This window comes from Adiantum capillus-veneris, chromosome 14, assembly GCF_014529385.1.
Source record: "Adiantum capillus-veneris isolate H3 chromosome 14, ASM1452938v2, whole genome shotgun sequence".
Taxonomy (NCBI): Eukaryota; Viridiplantae; Streptophyta; class Polypodiopsida; order Polypodiales; family Pteridaceae; genus Adiantum; species Adiantum capillus-veneris.
Genome location: NC_140944.1, coordinates 79,937,098 through 79,956,849, shown reverse-complemented (window position 1 = coordinate 79,956,849; position 19,752 = coordinate 79,937,098). Strand labels below are relative to the sequence as shown.

Sequence of the window (19,752 nt, the reverse complement as noted above, 5' to 3'; positions counted from 1 at the left end):
CGGTGATCCTGTTCCACAAAAGCAACTGATTACACTTCTCCTTGATACTGTGAAGGACTCTTCTTATGATAACATTGTTAGTATTCTCTCTAATAAAGATGGTCTTGATTTCGACCAAGCTTGCATGTCTTTAATTGAATACTCTGAACCTCAAGAACGTCAGAATGCTGGTCACGATACAGCTATGATTTCACAAGAGGAGACCGAGTCACAACAGATGGAACGTGCTTTTTATGCTCGAAGGCATCCATTTCAACGAGAAAACCGCAGAGGTGGCCGTCGTGGTAATATTTTCTCTCGTCTCAAATTTCCTAATAAGCAATGTTCTTACTGCAACAGAAATGGCCATACTGAAGATGATTGTTGGGCACGTCAATATGATCAAGAACACAATATTACCACAAAACAACCATGTTTATCTAGAGACACTTCTTCTTCTTCTTGTGAATATTGTGGACGATATGCTCATCCCACTCATATGTTCTATAAGCGTCGATTCGACACAGATCGGAAAAGAGCATATGCTACTGAACATCGAAACAACATTGTACCAGAAACAAGCTGCGTCCTATGTTCAGTTGCTCCAGAAAGAATACTTCATGTACGTGATGGATCACTTTTTATTGTCGATTCTGGTGCTACAGGAAATATGACATAATAGTCTAAGTGGCTCCATAACTATCATCCACTGCCAGTTCAACGTGTTGTTTATCTTCATGATGATACTGCTTGTCAAGTAAAGGGTATTGGAGACTTATATCTTGGTACCTTATCTTCTTCCACTCGAATTTTGCGAGGAGTATTACATGTATCAGATCTTCAGCATAATCTTCTTTCAGTTGCTAGACTTGTTGATCTTGGTCTGTTTGTTGGATTTGATCATACCAAATGCCGAATTGAGAAAGATGGACAGACTATAGCCACTGCTCCTCAAAACGGTAATTTGTTTGAACTCTCTCTCAACGATGCTGTAGCAAATATTGTCACTACTCTAGGTGATCATGATTGCAAATTATGGCATCACCGTTTTGTTCATGCTGCTTTCTCAAAACTCCTTGATCTTCAACGTCGTGATCTTGTTCATGGCAAGGATCTTAAAGCCCATCCCCATATGGGAATTTGTGAATTTTGTGCTCTTGGGAAACACAATCGTAAACCCTTTCCTCTTTCAAATACAAATCATTCTCATGACATATTGGATCTTGTTCATACGGATATATGTGGACCTCTACCTTCTTCGAGATCACAATATTTCTACTTCATTGCTTTCATTGATGATTTCTCAAGGTATACGACTGTATTTCTACTTAGACAAAAATCTAAAGCCTTATCTGTTTTCAAACAATTCCACAAGGCTGCAGAACTTCAAACTGGTCGTCGCCTTAAGAAGCTTCGTAGTGACAATGGAGGCGAATATGTTTCTCGAGAGTTTCTGAGTAACTGTGCTGACAGTGGAATTCATCATGAACACACTATTCCATATTCGCGTCAACAGGATGGTGTTGCTCAACGAAAGAATCGCACTATTCTCAATGCTGTAAGATGTATGCTGATTCATTCTGGCTTATCTCGTGTTTTCTGGGCTGAAGCTACTTTGACAGCAGCATTTATTCAGAATCATCTTCCTACTACTACACCCTCTGGTAAGATACCCATCACAGCATGGACAGGTGACATTCCTTCTGTATCTCATTTTCGAACCTTTGGATGTATTGCTTATATTCATGTTCCCAAAGAAACACGAACAAAGCTTGATGCTCCTGGTCTTAAAGTTATTTTTATTGGATATTCTGACACTTCCAAAGGCTACAAATTCTATGACCCTTCCTCCAAGAAAGTAATTGTGAATCGTGATGCTACTTTTAACGAACAGCTTATGGGAGGCTCATGGTCCATGGATGATTCTGATGATACTAAATCATTGCTTTAGGCTTTTCCATTTCTTTCAGAAGATGAAACTCTTCCTAAAGAGCAACTTTCCTCTTCACAACCATCCATTCCAAATGTTTTCAATGATGATATTGATATTTTTGTTGATCTGCCTATTGATTTTGAACATGGCTTATGTCATGTTTATGATGACGATATTGCTGATAATGCTTTTTCTACTTCTGAAGATCCCGTTACTTATGATGAAGCTATCTCTTCACCACAAAAGGATCAATGGCAAGAGGCTATGGAAGCAGAGTACGATTCTCTTATCTCTAAAGGTACATGGATTCTAACTGAATTACCTCTTGGTCGTACAGCTATTAAATGTAAGTGGGTGTATAAGACAAAAGTAAAAGCATATGGATCTTTTGACAAGTTCAAGGCGCGTTTAGTTGCAAAAGGTTACTCCCAAGTAGCTGGTGTTGATTATCAAGAGACTTTTTCACCAGTTGTTCGCATTACCAGTGTTCGAGTTTTATTGGCATTTGCTATTCAATTTGATTTAGAAGCTCATCAAATGGATGTACGAACTGCTTTTCTTAATGGTGACTTGGAAGAGGAAATTTATATGGAACAACCAGAAGGATTTGTTATTCTAGGTAAAGAAGACCTTGTTGCTCAACTCCATAAGGCACTATATGGTCTCAAACAAGCTTCGCGAGCCTGGTATACAAAATTTGATCTTTTTCTCACCTCTAAAGGATTCATCTCTTGCTCGTCAGACCCCAACTTATACATAAAACGCCAAGGTAGCAGTTTTGTGATTCTTGCTCTTTATGTGGATGATACCATCCTTGTTTCCAATGATTTGGGATTTCTTCAGCAAGTGAAAAAGTTATTGTCTTCTACATTCGATATGGTGGATCTTGGAGAGATTCACTCTTGTCTTGGCATTCAAATCCAACGGAACCGTACAAAAGGTATTTTATTCCTTTGACATTCAAAGTTTATTGCAGATACTATTCAAAAATTTGGTATGGAATCTGCACATTCAGCCAACACACCTTGTCTTGCGAGCTCTACGAAGAATACTTCTGACAATGGCCGTCAACTTGCCACAAATCAACGTTATGCTAACTTGATTGGATGTCTTCAGTTTGTTGGCATGAACACTCGTCCTGATATTTTGTTTGCTGCTAATTATCTTGGACAACATCTTGCATGTCCTTCTCTTAAGCATTGGTCTACTGCAAAGTGTGTATTGAAATACTTGAAAGGCACTACAGATTTTGGTTTAGTCTATCGACGACAACTCACATCGGATTCTATGCAATCTCTTTCTCTTTTGGGTTACACAGATGCAAACTGGACAAGCTCACATTTATCTATGCGATCTACTAGTGGAAATTGATTCTTTATAAATGGTTGTTTTGTTTCTTGGACCAGCAAGAAACAACGTTGTGTTGCAGTTTCTACGACTGAGTCAGAATATGTTGCGGCATCACTTGCAGCTCGTGAGTTGATTTGGATTTGACAAATGCTGGTTGATATTGGTCACTCTCCTCTTTCTAGCACACCCTTGCGGTGTGACAACCAAAGTGCTATTAGTCTTGCAAAAGACTATGTTCAACATAATAAGCCAAAGCACATTGCTGTCCATTATCATTATGTCATGTATGAAGTACGCAAAGGAACCATTATGGTTGAACACTGTCCAAGTGACCAGATGATTGCAGACATTTTGCCCAAAGGCCTCAATGAGTCACGTTTCATCCTCTTGCGCTCGGAGCTTGGAGTTGCTTCGATCTCACTCTTTCTAGATTAGCTTCTTTCCTATTGTAATAACTTTGTACATATGACATTGTAATCTTTTAGGTACCATGTACTATGCACACTCCACATTTGCACCTTGTGATATCTAAGTCACTTGAATATTTGTACATAGATGCACAATTCACTTTCACATCATCATCGCTGGTTCATATTTCACATTGTATAGGGGCGTGGGTTTTTCCCTTGAACTCCCCAAGGGTTTTTTCATCCAAAGCTAGAGACCTTTGTTTGAGTGGGGGTGTTGGAGCTATATATGGCTCACTCTACTGAACTTGGTCTCACCTATATATTTGTATCTTGTCCTCAATATGAATCAGTCTTTGGGAGCGTATATGGTGTGTCTCTTGTCTCGTCTCTCTCTCTTTCTCTCTACATCTCAACATATATATATATATATATATATATATATATATATATATATATATATATATATATATATATATATATATATATATATATATATATATATATATATATATGCAGTGTAGACTCTCTCTCTCTCTCTCCTCTCTCTCTCTCTCTCTCTCTCTCTCTCTCTCTCTCTCTCTCTCTCTCTCTCGTGCGTGCACGCGTTCATGCGCATTTGTTCCTTGCGTCATTATTGAGTTGTCAAAGCTGATCTCTCTCCCCCACTTCAACAAAAGCCTACAAATATGGAGAACCAGCATACAACATTATTGCCACTAGCTTCAATGCTCGAAATGGAGGTGTGTTGTAATATGATGGTAAGCAAAAATTCTCTTGGGTCGTAAAAGTTGGCCGTCGCACCTTGTTCAAGGAAAAATTACGGTGGGCATAACCTAGTGTGGATGGTCAATTGTTTTCATTGGCTGCATGTCACAAGAGACACCGTCATAGCCTTATCACATATGAAATTAAGGAATTGGTCAACACATTTTGGAGAGAGGAGACTTGCGTTTCACCCAACAAGAAGGATGCTCGTCGAAAGAGAGTAGGGAGGAAAAGCTACATTAAAAACCCTATGCATCTTCTAGATAAGCCTCAAGTGATTGATCAAATACTTATGCGGTAACTTATGCATTGATGCTGGCAAGCTGTTGATCAAACTAGAGCTCGCGGGACCCGTACGAGCTCCTATTGAGTCAAGTTGCCTATTGACATACAGTTTGCCAAATTGCCAGGTATTTAACCCCCCCACCTTCCCCTTTTCTCTCTCTTTGAAACTGGGCTCCTAGAGACGTATGTTTATTGCATATAGTGAGGCTCTATGCTAGTTATATGCTTCGAGATATATAGAATGACGTCTTCTCCTTTATGATGCTTATTATTGTTGATATTGCTGTTGTGTTTTCCACTTCTACTTTGGAAGAAACACTACTCACAAAGCTTCAAGAGCTTTGGATATGTCTGAGTCATTGCTGCCATAGCAGATGAGCCATGTTTAACAGATAACAGCCTATGAAGCATCCTTTTTGAATTGGAAAAACAGATTTCTAGCCTTTGACTGTTTCAATGCAAAAGCCTCTTGATGTCGCATGTTGCCCTTTGCGTTCTCTGCATGCACTACCATTCCATTTACACTGGTCCCATTTATACCCATTGTTTACTGAGTCCCACTCTTCTTCTTGTGTGCATCCATTGTTTTGTGCAGCAATGGCATCCTCATCGTGTTCCTCAGAGAAGCTCTCAGCTTGCAGCAGGATTGCCTTTACATTGTTAGACATATCACTTATCAAAATACCACCCGCCATTGTTGTGCTTACTTGCTCAAAGAAAAGACCTTGCACACCACTCTTAAAGGTAACCTTTCAAGATCGTCAACTAGATAGAGATGCGGCCAGTTGTGTAAAAAGAAGGGGCCGTGAACAACCTGGCTAGCTACAGGGGAGAAGGGGGCCATGACGGGAGGCCTTGACAAGGAGGGAGAAGGAGCGCTGCAGATAAAAGGAGTGCCGGGGTGGAGAAGAGAGTGTGGCCTTGGAGTGGTGTAGCTAGGCTAGTCCACAAGCAATAGAGAGCAGCAAGAGAAAATTTTTAAAAGGGGCTCTGGCATCATGCAAGGAGCAGGGACGAGAGGTGCCAGGTGCATAAGATAGAGGCGCAAGGCCTCGGGGGTTGGGAGGCGAGCTTCCTTGCTACAGAAGGCCGGTGCCCTCAATCGGCAGTTTTCGAGAGTTTACACTATATTTCTCTGTTTTGGAGCGAAATTTCTCCTTTTCTCGAACACTGAGACACACATTTCTCGAACACTCAAAGGGCTAAGAAGGGAGAGAGCGTTGTAGTTAAGGGGCCGTGAACTGCATGGAGGAGCGGGCTGCTCAAGAGCGCAAGGGGAGGAGCTCCTTGGGAGTAAACACCTACAGAGAGTTTGTGAGATCACAATAACCTCTATAACAATGAACCTGTTTAACGATGAGTTGAGAAATCGGATTGGGGTTTTTATACCCACAAGCTCGAATCGTCAAAATCACAAGCAATGCTAGAAAAATACATTTTCCGTAATCGGTGAAAATAAGGGAAAACTTGAAATTCTCTTGGTTTTTTGAAAGGCAAGCTCAAGATGTAACCGGGATGTTACAATTTCAGTCCATTAAAATGCACTTGACCCCCATTTTTTCCTAAGTACACTGGTCACAAGTTACAACAAGGCCTGTCTAACGACTCAATTATGGACTTTTCAACTAATCCAACAGTTTTGTTGCAATTTTTGTGCTCAAAAATACTTAAAAGTTTTGATCATATACCTAGGCTTAGTGCAATTTCCCTTCCCACATAGACATTTTTAAATTTGAAAACGATAAAGTCTACAATTTAGTGCAATCTTTTCTAAATACGGCTTAACGAGAGAGACATTCCTTATTTGCCCATCCTACTGACACCACAATATTTGCCACGTGCTCCACCCTCCCTCACGCTGAGACACCTACCATCCATCAGTTTTGTTGCAATTTGTATGTTATACCCACAATCTGGGTTCATCAAAGTCACAAGCAGTTCTAGAAAAATACATTTTCCCTAACCGTTGAAAATAAGGGGAAACTTGAAATTCTCTCGATTTTCTTAAAGGCAAGCTCAAGATCTAATCGAGATTTTACAATTTCAGTTGGCTAAAATACACTTGACCCCGATTTTTTCCTAAGCACATTGGTCACAAGTTACAACTACGCCTGCATAATGACTCAATTATGGACTTTCAACTAATCCACTAGTTTTGCTGCAGTTTTTGTGCTCAGAAATACTAAAAGTTTTGATCATATACCTACGTTTAGTGCAATTCCCTTTTCCACATAAACGATTTTAAATTTGAAGATGATAAAGTCTACAATTTAGTGAAATATTTTCTAAATAGTGCTTGACGAGAGAGATGGTCCTTATCTGCCCATCCTACCACCGCCACAATATTTGCCACATGCTCCACCCCCCCACGCTGAGACACCTGCCATCCATCAGTTTTGTTGCAATTTTCGTGCTAAAAAATACTAAAAGTTTTAATCACATACCTAGCTTTAATGCAATTTCTTTTTTGCATACACATTTTAAATTTACCATTGAATTTTTCTTTTAGTTTGAAGACGATAAAATTTACAATTTAGTGCAATCTTTTTTGAATGCGGTGGGTCAAGAGAGACGGCCCTTATTTGCCCATCCCGCCGCCACAATATGTTCCATGTGCTCCACCCCCCTCATGATGAGACACTTGCCTCTATCTCAGTGTGCCTTCACTTCTGCCGCATAAGCATCGTCTGATGACATGGCACACTATGACCATGCACGTGCTAACCTCCACTTTCATGTCTACATTAGTCGAGAGAAAAAGTGAACCATGTTTTACGTCTTTGATTTGTTGCATAGAAGCATCATCTCACTACTCTCTCTCTCTCTCTCTCTCTCTCTCTCCCCTTTCAAAATATATACATGCACCATCATGATTACATACACATACCACCATGATAAAGCCCTTTGCATCAATACAACCAGTGCCAATTGGGCAACATGTGTAGTTTCCTCATTGGCATTCATTTCCATGCCGATCATCACCTTCTTGGTAGGCAAAGAGAGGTGGAAGGACATTGTGAAGGTGTCACATGCATAGGGAATCTCGGCTTTCATCAACTACATCCTTGATCTCTCAGGTGTATTTGGGTTTGTTGATTCCAAAGGGGATCTGGGTTTGTTGCCTATCAAGCATTGATATATTCATGTCGTAAAACTCAACCTCACTCACTCCCACTTGATACAAGATATTTATATGGTGACAATTGTCCTTCAGTTGTTTCAGTTGGAGGATAGAGATGTATGTGTTGGTCACCCTACTCGATGCCTTGGGTGAAGTGTGAATCACATTCAATTTTGGATAGTGCAGACACCAAGTGATGCTTCTACGACCTTATTTTATTGATTGTGATGGTCATTTATGTACCTTGACATACATTGAGTGTTGAAATTTATGTAGCTTGACACACATCATAGAATGTACTCTTCTCTCACTCGCTCTCTAGAGACAAAGTCCTTGCTTGATTTTAATTATGGTTTGAGAAAAAAACTATTAATTATGGTTCAATTAGGTTGATGATGATTTTATAGTGCAATTTGTTGTAGAGTACATGAATTACTTGAAATTGACTTCATTGAGTTCTATTTTTTGAAAGTGAAACTTGGTATACTCTTGATTTACCATGACCATGCTAGAGAGAGAGAGAGAGAGAGAGAGAGAGAGAGAGAGGGTGTCGGATGGATCAAACGTAACTCTCACTCATACACACCACCACTCTAAACGATATCAACGAGCTTTTATTACTTTGACCTTCCATGGTCTCTCTCTCTCTCTCTCTCTCTCTCTCTCACACACACACACACACACACACACACACACAATGACACAGAGACAGAGAGGTGATGGTGTGGTGAGGTATGCCAACAAGGGAAAGATAGAAACAATGTGATGTGTATTGGGGAGATATATAAAGATAGACACACACGTGCACACACACACATATATTTATAGACACACTTAGGTACGTTCACACATACTCACATGTTTGAGCTTGAAAATATGTATAGGATTGGCCCATTAGTAAAAGCAAGTGAAATCCACCAGACACCCATACACACACATTGGTGTTGGAATTTGTAGTTTGAAGGAGAGGAACTTTTCTCACAATCGATCACACGCATTATATATTGAATACACTATTGATTGGTCAAAGATGGTTTTTATAGAACATATCATATGGGGGATGAGAGAGAGAGAGAGAGAGAGAGGAGTTGGTGTAGGGAAATATAGTTTCAAGAGACCTTCGCCAAATCATCATTGAGAGTGAGAGGAGGGGGGAGGGGGTGGTAGTAGGGTAAATGTCCCAAAAAGGACTACCCTTTCGCCGAAACTCACTAACACTCTTTGGTCTAGAGCGATTGTTATATTCAAACACTCAACCAAGAGAGGGGGGGGATTTTATAACATTGAAACTCTTATAAATGTGTTGAATGCAATCTCGGCAAAAAACGATGTAATTTCTAATGTTAATATTCTTTGATTGTGTGTACAAGCACTCGTGCACATGCGCGCGCACACACACAGAGATTTTTCAAGGCTAGAAAAACACTAGGACCATCAATAAATTAAAAAAATCATTATCTACCCCAAATAGATACAAAAAATCATTGCACACACACACACACACAGAGAGATTTTCATTAAATGAGATTGGTTGTTGGTAAATACTATATTGATTTTGAAATATTCATGAGTTTTACCAGGTAATAGCATGTCACTTTATCATTTTGAAGAATATAACTTCGTTTTTAAGAGAGCTTGAATATCTGATTTTATTTATCTTGTCTTGGTTAGAGATACGTGACCTAGATGCACACAGAGCCACCAACATTTTTCTATAATAATTAACTATTTTATCTATGATAATTAACTTTTTCATAAAAAGTTCACATGAGTTACACAATTGTGCTATAGATCCATGGTTTTGGAGGGGGCCTTTACATGCTAATGATGTTGTTCCCATCGGTGAAGACTTTGAAGTTGTTCATATAGCAAAACGAGATTTATTGAAAATGGTTTTGTAGAGTACATGAGGTACTTGAAGTTGACTTTATTGAGTTCTATTTTTTGCAAGCTAAACTTGGTATACTCTTGATTTACTATGTCCACATTAAAATGAGAGAGAGAGAGAGAGAGAGAAGGGGGGGGGGGGGGGGGGGTTCAGGTGGCTCAAATGTAACTCTCCCTCATACATGCCACCACTCTAAAAGATAGCAAAGAGCTTTCATTACTTTGATCTTCCATAGTGTCTCTCTCTCTCTCTCTCTCTCTCTCTCTCTCTCTCTCTCTGTGTGTGTGTGTGTGTGTGTGTGTGTGCCATTGAGAGAGAGAGAGAGAGAGAGGTGATGGCGCACACACACACAGAGGTGTGGTGTGGGATGCCACCATGGGAGAGATAGAAAGAATATGGTGTGTGTCATGGGGAGATATATAAGGATAGACACATACATGTGCACAAACACACGTATATTTATATATACACTTAGGTACGTACACACATACTCACATGTTTGAGCTTTAAAATACGTATAACATTGGTCCATTAGTAAAAGCAAGTGAAATCCACTCAACACACACACATATATAGCGCGCGCATACACACACACACACACTTAGGTACGTACACACATAGATTGCACACACACACACACACACACACACACACACTTAGGTACGTACACACATACTCATGTTAGTGCGCTTGTAAACTGTATAGGAATGACCCCTTGGTAAGAGCGAATGAGACCCACCGGAGGCGGATTACGTGAGCTCATATGTTAAGAGATGGAAAGGTGGGTGTTGAAGTCTTACTATTAATTTGCGAGAGAAATAGAGCAAGGAGTTTGAGGATACAAGTGATACAGTAGGTGTGTGTACTCCAGAGGGGTCTCCCCCACGGCGTTCTCGTGCTATGTGTCTCACCCTCAGTTTTCCATGTAGTCGTAGCCACTTGGGATTATCTTAAGTTTAAGTAATCCCCCCCCCCCCCCCCCCCCCCCCCCCCCCCTTTCCTCTATTGGCAATGTTGAAATGATAAGGCAACTTGTACACTATAGGTTGATGCTTGTAAATCTCTCTGAATATATGAAAAAGATCTTAGCTTAGCCCTTGTTGTTCGGTTGTGCCAGCCAATGGCTTTGGCTAAGAATCATGCATGTCTAGAGAGCTAGAGTCGAGTTACAAGGATAGAGCTACAGTAGTGGGGTGACACATGAGCTGCTAGTTGCCGGCCAACCTTGATGGTGGGAAAGGAGGGATGTGGAGCACAATTCTCTGCAAGCATGCAAGTTGTTGCGTACACCGTCTCCACTGGAAATGCTAACGTGTTATCATCCAGATTGTGGCGGGCCTTTCTACCTTCCTTCGTATATCATGATGACGGGAGCAAAGCGAGACACGAACACCGACGGCCTCTAAAACACCGAGGGTCAATGGCACGCCTCGAGCCGGTTACGGTATAGCGAACAAGGGGCACCACCTAGCTTTGAGCGCGTAGGACGAAGACCACGGTGATATGAACACCACAAACACACACACACACACACACACACACACACACACACATACACACACACACACACACACACACACACAAAGCATTGACAATTGATGAAAACCCTCGGGGGTTTTAGGGAGAATTATTTTCTTGTAGTATTTACAATGACCTTCCTTCCAGTGAGCTGACACACCGTGGTGATAGAGAGATAGGGAGAAGAGATGGTGATCTACTTGGTGCGTTCTCTAAAGACGACTCAATGATATTGAAACTCGCTGCCAAGAATGTGTATGTGTGTGTGCATCGGCTATTGGAGTCGAGAGGTGGACGTAGCTCCCTTCACATGGTGTAATTCCCAAAAAAAAACATCACACAAGTCCTCTCCCCGTGATGCCAATAGTGTGAATTCCTCCCACTAAAACTCTACCAAGTGCTAACCTCTCATGAACTGCCCCCCCCCCCGATAGTGACCTCTTAGTGCCCTTTTATAGGTGTTGGCTGCTTGGATTAGGGTAATCCCGGTTTGATTAGGGTAAGCTAATCGGGGAGACAAAGCAAAGCGGTGGGCCCGGTGTGGTTGACCCTTGCTTTGTCTTGGGAGCCTTTGTGACCATCACCTAGAGAGAGGGAATTTACAAATTCGGAATTTTACAAGGCTTGGGTGAAAACTGAAAAATGATGATGATAACCTACGGTTTACTGAAAATGGTGTCGTGGTTGCGTGATACCGGCGAATGGTGGCTTGCCGGTGCGTCGGTGTAGCGTGTACGTCTTTTCGGGGTCGGCCGGGCATGCCTTCAACGCCTTTGTTTTTTGTTGTCGGTGTCGTGTGATTCAGCCGCCTTCTTTCTTTGTCGATGTCGTTTGGCTTTACTTCTTCTTTTATGCTGTGAGTGTGCGTATATGGGTGTGTGTGTGTGTATGTGTATAGGCATGTATAAGTATGCGTGTGTGTTTGTGAGTATGTGTATATGTATAGGTGTGTGAGTGAGCATGCGTGGGAACCGGGGGTTTATGTATATAAATATATACTTATATATTTAGTTTTTTTTTCCCGGTTGGGACGCAGAGGCGGGGGGGTGAAGATGGAGTGAGAGAGGGGGTCGGTGCGCAGCGTGTGTGTGTGTGTGTGTGTGTGGTGTGTATGTGTGTGTGTGTTGCTTTACGGCGGCGCATCGGATTGGTGTAGAGAGCGCGAGAGAGGGGGTAAGGGTTGGGTGAGGTGGTGAGGGAGGGGGAGAGGGGATACGGGGGTGATGTGAGGCTACGTATGGCCGAGAGCGCGCGAGGCAGGTGTGGGCGAGCGCGAGGCCCGGAGGCCCGTAGCCGACGGAGGGTGAGGCAAGGGGAGGGGGGAATGTAGTCAACGAGAGAGAGAGAGAGAGAGAGAGAGAGAGAGAGAGAGAGAGAGAGAGAGAGAGAGAGAGAGAGAGAGAGAGAGAGGTGCTTAGTGGCCTAGCGGTGGTTCCCACCAAGGAAAAAGAGGGAGAGAGAGGGGGAGCATGAGATTGTGAGGGGAGGGGTGAGAGGATAGGGGTGGGAGTTTAGAGGATAGAGAGAGAGAGAGAGAGAGAGAGAGAGAGAGAGAGAGAGAGAGAGAGAGAGAGAGAGAGAGAGAGAGAGAGAGAGAGAGAGAGAGAGGTGGGGGTGAGGTAGAGAGAGATTTTTTTAAAGGTGTACGGGACCGCTTCTAAGAGAGGGTGAGAGAGAGCTAGATTAGGGGCTAGGTGAAGGTAGGGGGGGGAAAAGAGATGGTCCGCCAGGTTTGGGGAAGAAACAGAGGGGGGGGGGGGGAATATGATGTAACATCCCGCCAGAGTTGGGGTGTGGACAAGTAGAGAGAGAATGAGAATCTTTGAAAGAGGGGGAGAGAGAGTATATCATATCTGTGGCAGCCCGCCGACGGGGTGTGGATAGAGGCTTAGGAGTCTCAGGCGCCCACCGGTCCATGTGATGCAGTAGTGGAGCAGGAGAGAGAGGAAATATTTGGCGAAGCCAAGCAGTAGGAGAGAGAGCTCGTCTTTGGTGATAATGGAGGGTGTGGCCAAACTGACGGCGCCCCGCTAGTGGTTACCTTAGGGGGTTTGGGGGGGGAAGGTATTGGTGAATGGTAAAGAGTTTTTTTTTTTTTCTTTCTCTTTCGGTAATAAGCCTTCCCTTCCTTAGGGTGTGGTTATCACGGTCACGGTTTCGAAAATTGACCATCATTTGCCCTCCCATCTGGCTAGAGGCATTCATGCTTCTAGCCCTTCCTTGGCATCTCTAGTTGTGGAGTTAGAGGGTTCTCCCTCTTCTGGAATGTCGATCATGAACTCTGGGTCATAACTAAGAAAATACCTTTTTAGCCTCCATCCATTGACTCTGGTCTTGTGAATTTTCCCATCCGCTTCCATCAACTTGTAGTTGCCATTGTCATAGCGTTTCTTGACAATGAATGGTCCTTCCCATCTGGGTTGAAATTTCTTGTCCTTCCTGGTGTCAAATTTGTTGTCATATCTCAATACTAATATACCTTTTTCCAGGCCCTTTTCTTTAAGTCCTTGATTGAAGGTGAGCCGGCGTCATTTTGTCTGTGCTGCATAGTGATTGATTGCTTTTTCCCTATCTAGTTGGATTTATAATTGGGTGTTGTATTTGGCTAGCCAAGACTCGTAAGCTGGCTATCTGTACCTCACTGGGTAGAATTGCCTCCTCCCATAAACTAGATGGAAAGGGGTGAAACATAATGATGTTCGGAACGTGGTTCGGTAGGCCCATAGAGCTGCCATTAGATGTTTACCCTAGTCTCCTGTGTGATTGTTCACCTATTTTGTGATGATTTTTCAAATCATTCCGTTTACCTTTTCTACTAGGCCATTACACTGTGGATAGTATGGTGTGGAATGTCGGTGTGTGATGCCTAAATTTTTCATCAGTTCTCCCACCAGGTCGCCTCTGAAACCTGGTCCCTTATCTGATATTATCTCTAGAGGAGTGCCAAAACGGCAGCAGATGTGCTCAAAAATGAACTTTGCTACCTCTTGGGCTGTAATGCAGGTGGTGGCTGTTGCTTCTACCCATCGAGTCATGTAGTGTACACCCACTATGATGTACAGTTTACCTGATTGGACCCTTGGTAAAGGACCGATTGCATCTATTCCCTATTTCTCAAATGGACCATATGAAATGATAGGAGTTTTTGGCTCATAGGTTAGGGTGCGATCACTGGCCACTTGACAAGCCTTGCATGTTTTACACCAATGGTGTACATCCCTGTTCAATCTAGGCCAAGAGTATCCTACTTGTAGAATCTTCCTACTGGTGATATCTAGAGCAAAATGACCACCGCAGACGCCATCATGGCAACTTGAAATTACCTCTATGATCTCACTAGAGGTTGGCACTCGCCTGAGAATCTGATCCTTGCCCTTACAATACAAGTGGTCATTTACAAGGCGATATCTGGTAGCCTTCTTTACTAGCCACTGTTCCTGGCCTTTGGTGTATCCTTCCGAACATTCTCCTGTATCTAGAAAGTTAATGATATCACGCATAGCATCACTACCTTGAAAGAGGGGTAGTTTCAATTTGATTGCTCCTATCTGCCTCCTGATTTTCTGCTCTGGGGACATGAAATAGTTTCACTGCTTCAAACTTCCTTAGACACTACAAGAGGCTCTTCATATTAGCGACGCTCACACAGCGACGCTCAAAAAAAAATTTCCCGGCGTCGCTATGAGCGTCGCTATAAGCGTCGCTATGAGCGTCGCAAATTTACAAATAAATTTGCGACGCTTATAGCGACGCTCATAGCGATGCCAGCTGGGGTAAAAAAAAAAACCGAGCGCGCCCAAAAACTCAGATCTCAGATCTGAGTTTTTCGGCGCCCTCAAGCAAAGAGCAGGTAACGCTCTCCCTCACTCTCTCTCTCTCTCTCTCTCTCTCTCTCTCTCTCTCTCTCTCTCTCTCTTTCTCTCTCTCACACACACACACACACACACACACACACACACGAGGAGAGGAAGGAGAGCCAGGTATGCTCCTTCCCTCTCCTCATTCTCATGTTCCCTTCCCCTCTTTCTCTCTCCCTCTCTCTCTCTCTCACACACACACATATAGTGTTTTTGAGAGAGAGAGAGAGAGAGAGAGAGTACAAACAAAAACAAAAACGCACACACATACATAAACAAAGAATGCACACACACATTGAGAGAGAAAAAGAGAGAGAGAGCATGCATAAACAAAAAACGCACGCATTGAGAGAGGAAAAGAGAGAGAGAACATGCATAAACAAAAAACGCACACATTGAGAGAGGAAAAGAGAAAGAAAACATGCATACGATCCAAAAAAACGCACACACATTGAGAGAGAAAGAAAGAGAAACTAAGGGAGCGTCGTAGGAAACTAATTAAAATTAAAAGACCTAAAGATCTAGCCGACGAGGAGTTGAACTGAAGACCTATTATTCAAGAGGGAAATGGCATAATCAATCTATCATACTTGGCATGGGTGATAGAAAGGTTATACCATTTATCTCTTTTTATTGGCACACACATCCACACACGCGCACACACACAGGAAGAAGAGAGTTATAACGTCGTAGGAAACTATCTTAAAAGACGTTAAAGATTAGGTTATATGTAGACTTACATTAAATTAGATTTAGGTTTATTTTTAACTAGATTTACGTTTATTTAAGCTAGATTTAGATTTACGTTATATTAGATTAGATGCGGGTCTCCATAGACTGCGATGCCTGCATGAAGCGGGTGAAGAAAGCCCTCAATGGAATATAGGGTATTGCTGCCTTCACTCATGGTGCTCTCCGTCGATCCAAAAGTACTGGTGAAATGTCTTCAGAAGATAGGGAAGAAGGTGGATCTTCAGGGCGGCAAGAGTCACTACATCCCCGACACAATGACCATCTAAACAACCTCTAGTCATTAGACTTACGTTAAATTAGATTTAGCTTTATTTTTAGTTAGATTTACGTTTATTTAGATTTACGCTTATTTACGTTAGATCGAGTCCACGCAAGAATTACTTACGGTTTAGGGTTTAGAGTTAGATGAACAGTGAAAAGATCTACTGTGAAAAGATGTTAAGATGAAGTGAAGTGCTACAGCTAGAGAAGAGGCAAAGGGATTTTGTCCACTACATGCAGTATCATGTAGACGTGGGTGTGTAGATTTCTTGTACCCACAAATATAGGTATTGACCAATAAAGACGAGATTATAACCCGGTGGTTCTGATCTCCGTGCACCTCTAGACCGAGGTGTGCGGGGATTGGACATGACTAGAGAATGTGAGGTAAAGAGAGAGAGAGAGAGAGAGAGAGAGAGAGAGAGAGAGAGAGAGAGAGAGAGAGATAAGACGAAGAATGCCAATAGAATATTAAATTTGTTGTCCAGGTTATAAGTTTTTTATCCTCATTATGAGTAGCGACGAGGATGTGGGACCGTCCAACCGAAACACCTATCTCTCAACGAGGGTCTTATGTCCTTGTAATCAATGCAAGCATGCTGTGCGACGGACAAGACGTGTTTCTTTTCAGCACATTCGCAAATTTGGAGAGTTCGATCCATCTATTATAGATCGAGTTGTTTCCAATTATAACTCGTCGGACTCTGACGCTGGCCAACAAGCAGCAATCTTGCAACCCAATAGACGTATTCGCAGGCGCTTTGGTCAAGCAGCATATGTGAGGCCACAAGATGTACCCTCTGACATCTCGGGGGATGATCATGCAGAGCACATTCCCAACGAGGCAATGTTTGAGCCCGAGATTGATGAAATGATCGAGACGATCATGGATTCAGAAAGGCTTATCTATGATGATATGAAAAGTGAAGCCGATACGTCATTGTATAATGGAGCACGTATGTCTAGATTGAAAGCACTCCTGGTTCTTCTCAACATGCAGGCAAAGTTTGGATGGAGTGACACTAGCGTCACAGCGCTTTTCAGGTGATCTATTACAATTAGTTTACTTTAATAGAACTCTAAATGTATAATGATCTGATAGATTTTTACACGACTGTATCATATTTTTATGTTGTGTAGATTGCTGAAAGAGCACATTCTACCAGCTGACAATGTGATGCCAGATTCCCGAGATGAAGCAAGAAAGATTTTGCGAAACTTGGGGATGGATTACAATTCTATCCACGCTTGTCCTAATGACTGCATTCTTTTCAGAGGGGAATACACAGACATGGAGAAGTGTCCGAAATGTGATTCCAAAAGATATCGAGTAGATCTCCACGGGACAAAAATTCCACAAAAGGTTTTGCGACATTTTCCTTTGCTTCCTCGCATCAAGCATTTCTTCGAATGTAAGTCCATGGCCGCCCTAGCATCATGGCATGAGGAGAATAAATCTTCGGATGGTGTGCTACGAATTCCTGCAGATTGCGCAGCCTGGAAACATATAGATGGAACATGGTCGGATTTTGCCAGGGAAGCTCGAAATTTGCGCTTAGGCCTGGCTATGGATGGCGTAAATCCATTTGGTCAAAGATCAACATCTTACAGTGTATGGCCCGTTGTCATCGTCAACTACAACATTCCCCCGTGGTTGACTACGAAGAAGGGGCACCTATGGCTAAGCTTGATTGTGCCAGGGCGATATAAAGTGGGGAATATGGATGTGTATCTTCGTCCACTATTGGAAGAGCTACAACAATTGTGGATTGGCATAGAGGTGGTGGATATGAGCCGACACACAGGACGACGGAATGCTTTGATCAGAGGTATTCTAATGTGGACCATGCATGACTATCCCGGGCTAACAGAATGCTCAGGTGATCTATTGACACTCCTCACTCAGACACTGTAAATCTTGTTTTTTCCCCATAGTTGATCTATTATCATGTGTATACATGCAGGGCTTCAAACAAGCGGATACAGAGCATGTGTCACATGTGGACCTAGACTGAATGCACGTAGGGCACCCTCACTGAAGAAGCAAATCTACGAAGGTCATCAAGCGTATCTTCCGGAGAATCATGTGTTACGCGACGGCTTTTTGGGAAGAGAGCCACCAAGGATGTCTGCACAAGCATGGTTAGAGCAGAAGGAGATGTGCGATGACGGATTGCCTCCAGGGATGAAGAGACTATCTCTATGGTACGAGTTACCATACTGGCCCCGACTCGTGATCAATCACTTGCTCGATCCAATGCACATATTCAAGAATGTGGGTAATCTACTATGGGACCATTTGACCGGCAAGAAAGATACTTTGGGAGCCAGAGTTGACCTTAGAAATGTGGATCGTATGGAGCAATATTGGCCGCAAACAGCGTCTGATGGATCGATAAAACTTCCTAAAGCACCATGGATTTTCACAGGAGCCCAAGAACGCAAAGTAAAAGAGGCCATTCGATCTTTGCGGACCCCCACTGGCGTAATGCACTCGCTCCGAACGTGTTTTACTAAAGAAGGAAAGCTTACCGGTTTGAAGTCACACGATTGGCATAAAATGTGTCAGGTACGTTCATAGTGGACTTTAATATCATTGCATAAAATGTGGACTTTAATATCATTGCTGCACATACTTTACAGTTTATTTTACCGGTTGCCATTGAGGGATGTTTGTCTCTCGACATCCGTAACACAATCTACAAACTTGCAAAGCTGGTGCAATGGATCTCACAAAAGGAGATCGACGTAGACTCCATACCATTCGCCAAACTAAATGCTGCGGAGCTTGTGTGCATGTTTGAGAAACATTTTCCTACTACAATACTAACCATTCAGGTGCATCTTCTTGTTCACATAGTTGATGAGGTGGAAATAGCTGGCACAGTTCATTCCAGATGGATGTTCTTCTTAGAGCGTTTCATGAAAACGCTTAAGGGATATGTGCGTCAAAAGGCACGTCCGGAGGGTAGCATGGCAGAAGGTTGGTTGGTATCAGAGTCCCTAGTGTACATTGGAGAGTGGCTAGACGGATTTGATAAATCCCGGGACACGCTATGGCGAACCATAGATGATGAGCGCATATCTGGGATTGTCATGTGCAATCTCGGTGTTGAGAAGAAGATGACGGAAGATCTAGAGGCTAAAATCAACCGATTTTGCATGCTTCACAATCCAGTGATGCAAAAGTGGATTTCACAATATGAGGATGCAAAGCAAGAGCGACAAAGGGCACGAATCGAGTGGAGACGGGGAAGACGACCACCGATGCACTATCCAGCGGTTCTGGAGAGCCTACCAACCTTCATGAGCTTAAGATGGTTGCACAACCAATTGAAAAGCGCACAACAATGCGGTGACGAAGTGACTGAAGAAGAGTGGGAGTACTCTCGGGGTTGCGCGACCAAGGTAAGTTTGCAATGTACGACTAGCAAGTGACTTTATTTATAAACGTTTGAACGGCCACTCATAATCTTTGTTCGTTGTAGTATAAGTCATACACAGCAGCATGGTGTAAAGGTCGACATTTTAGGGTGGAACGAATCGACAAAAAGCGTTTTACTCAAGATTGTGGAATCATGGCAAAATTTGAACAGTCTAGTCGACGACGTTCCTCTGATGCAGATCCCGTG

The 19,752-nt window shown here is 42.6% G+C and overlaps 1 pseudogene; it reads right to left on the bottom strand.

The window, feature by feature from the left end:
- Positions 1–5,122: 5,122 nt before the first annotated feature.
- LOC147442655 (uncharacterized) overlaps positions 5,123–19,752 on the bottom strand; it is a 36,586-nt pseudogene continuing 21,956 nt past the window's right edge.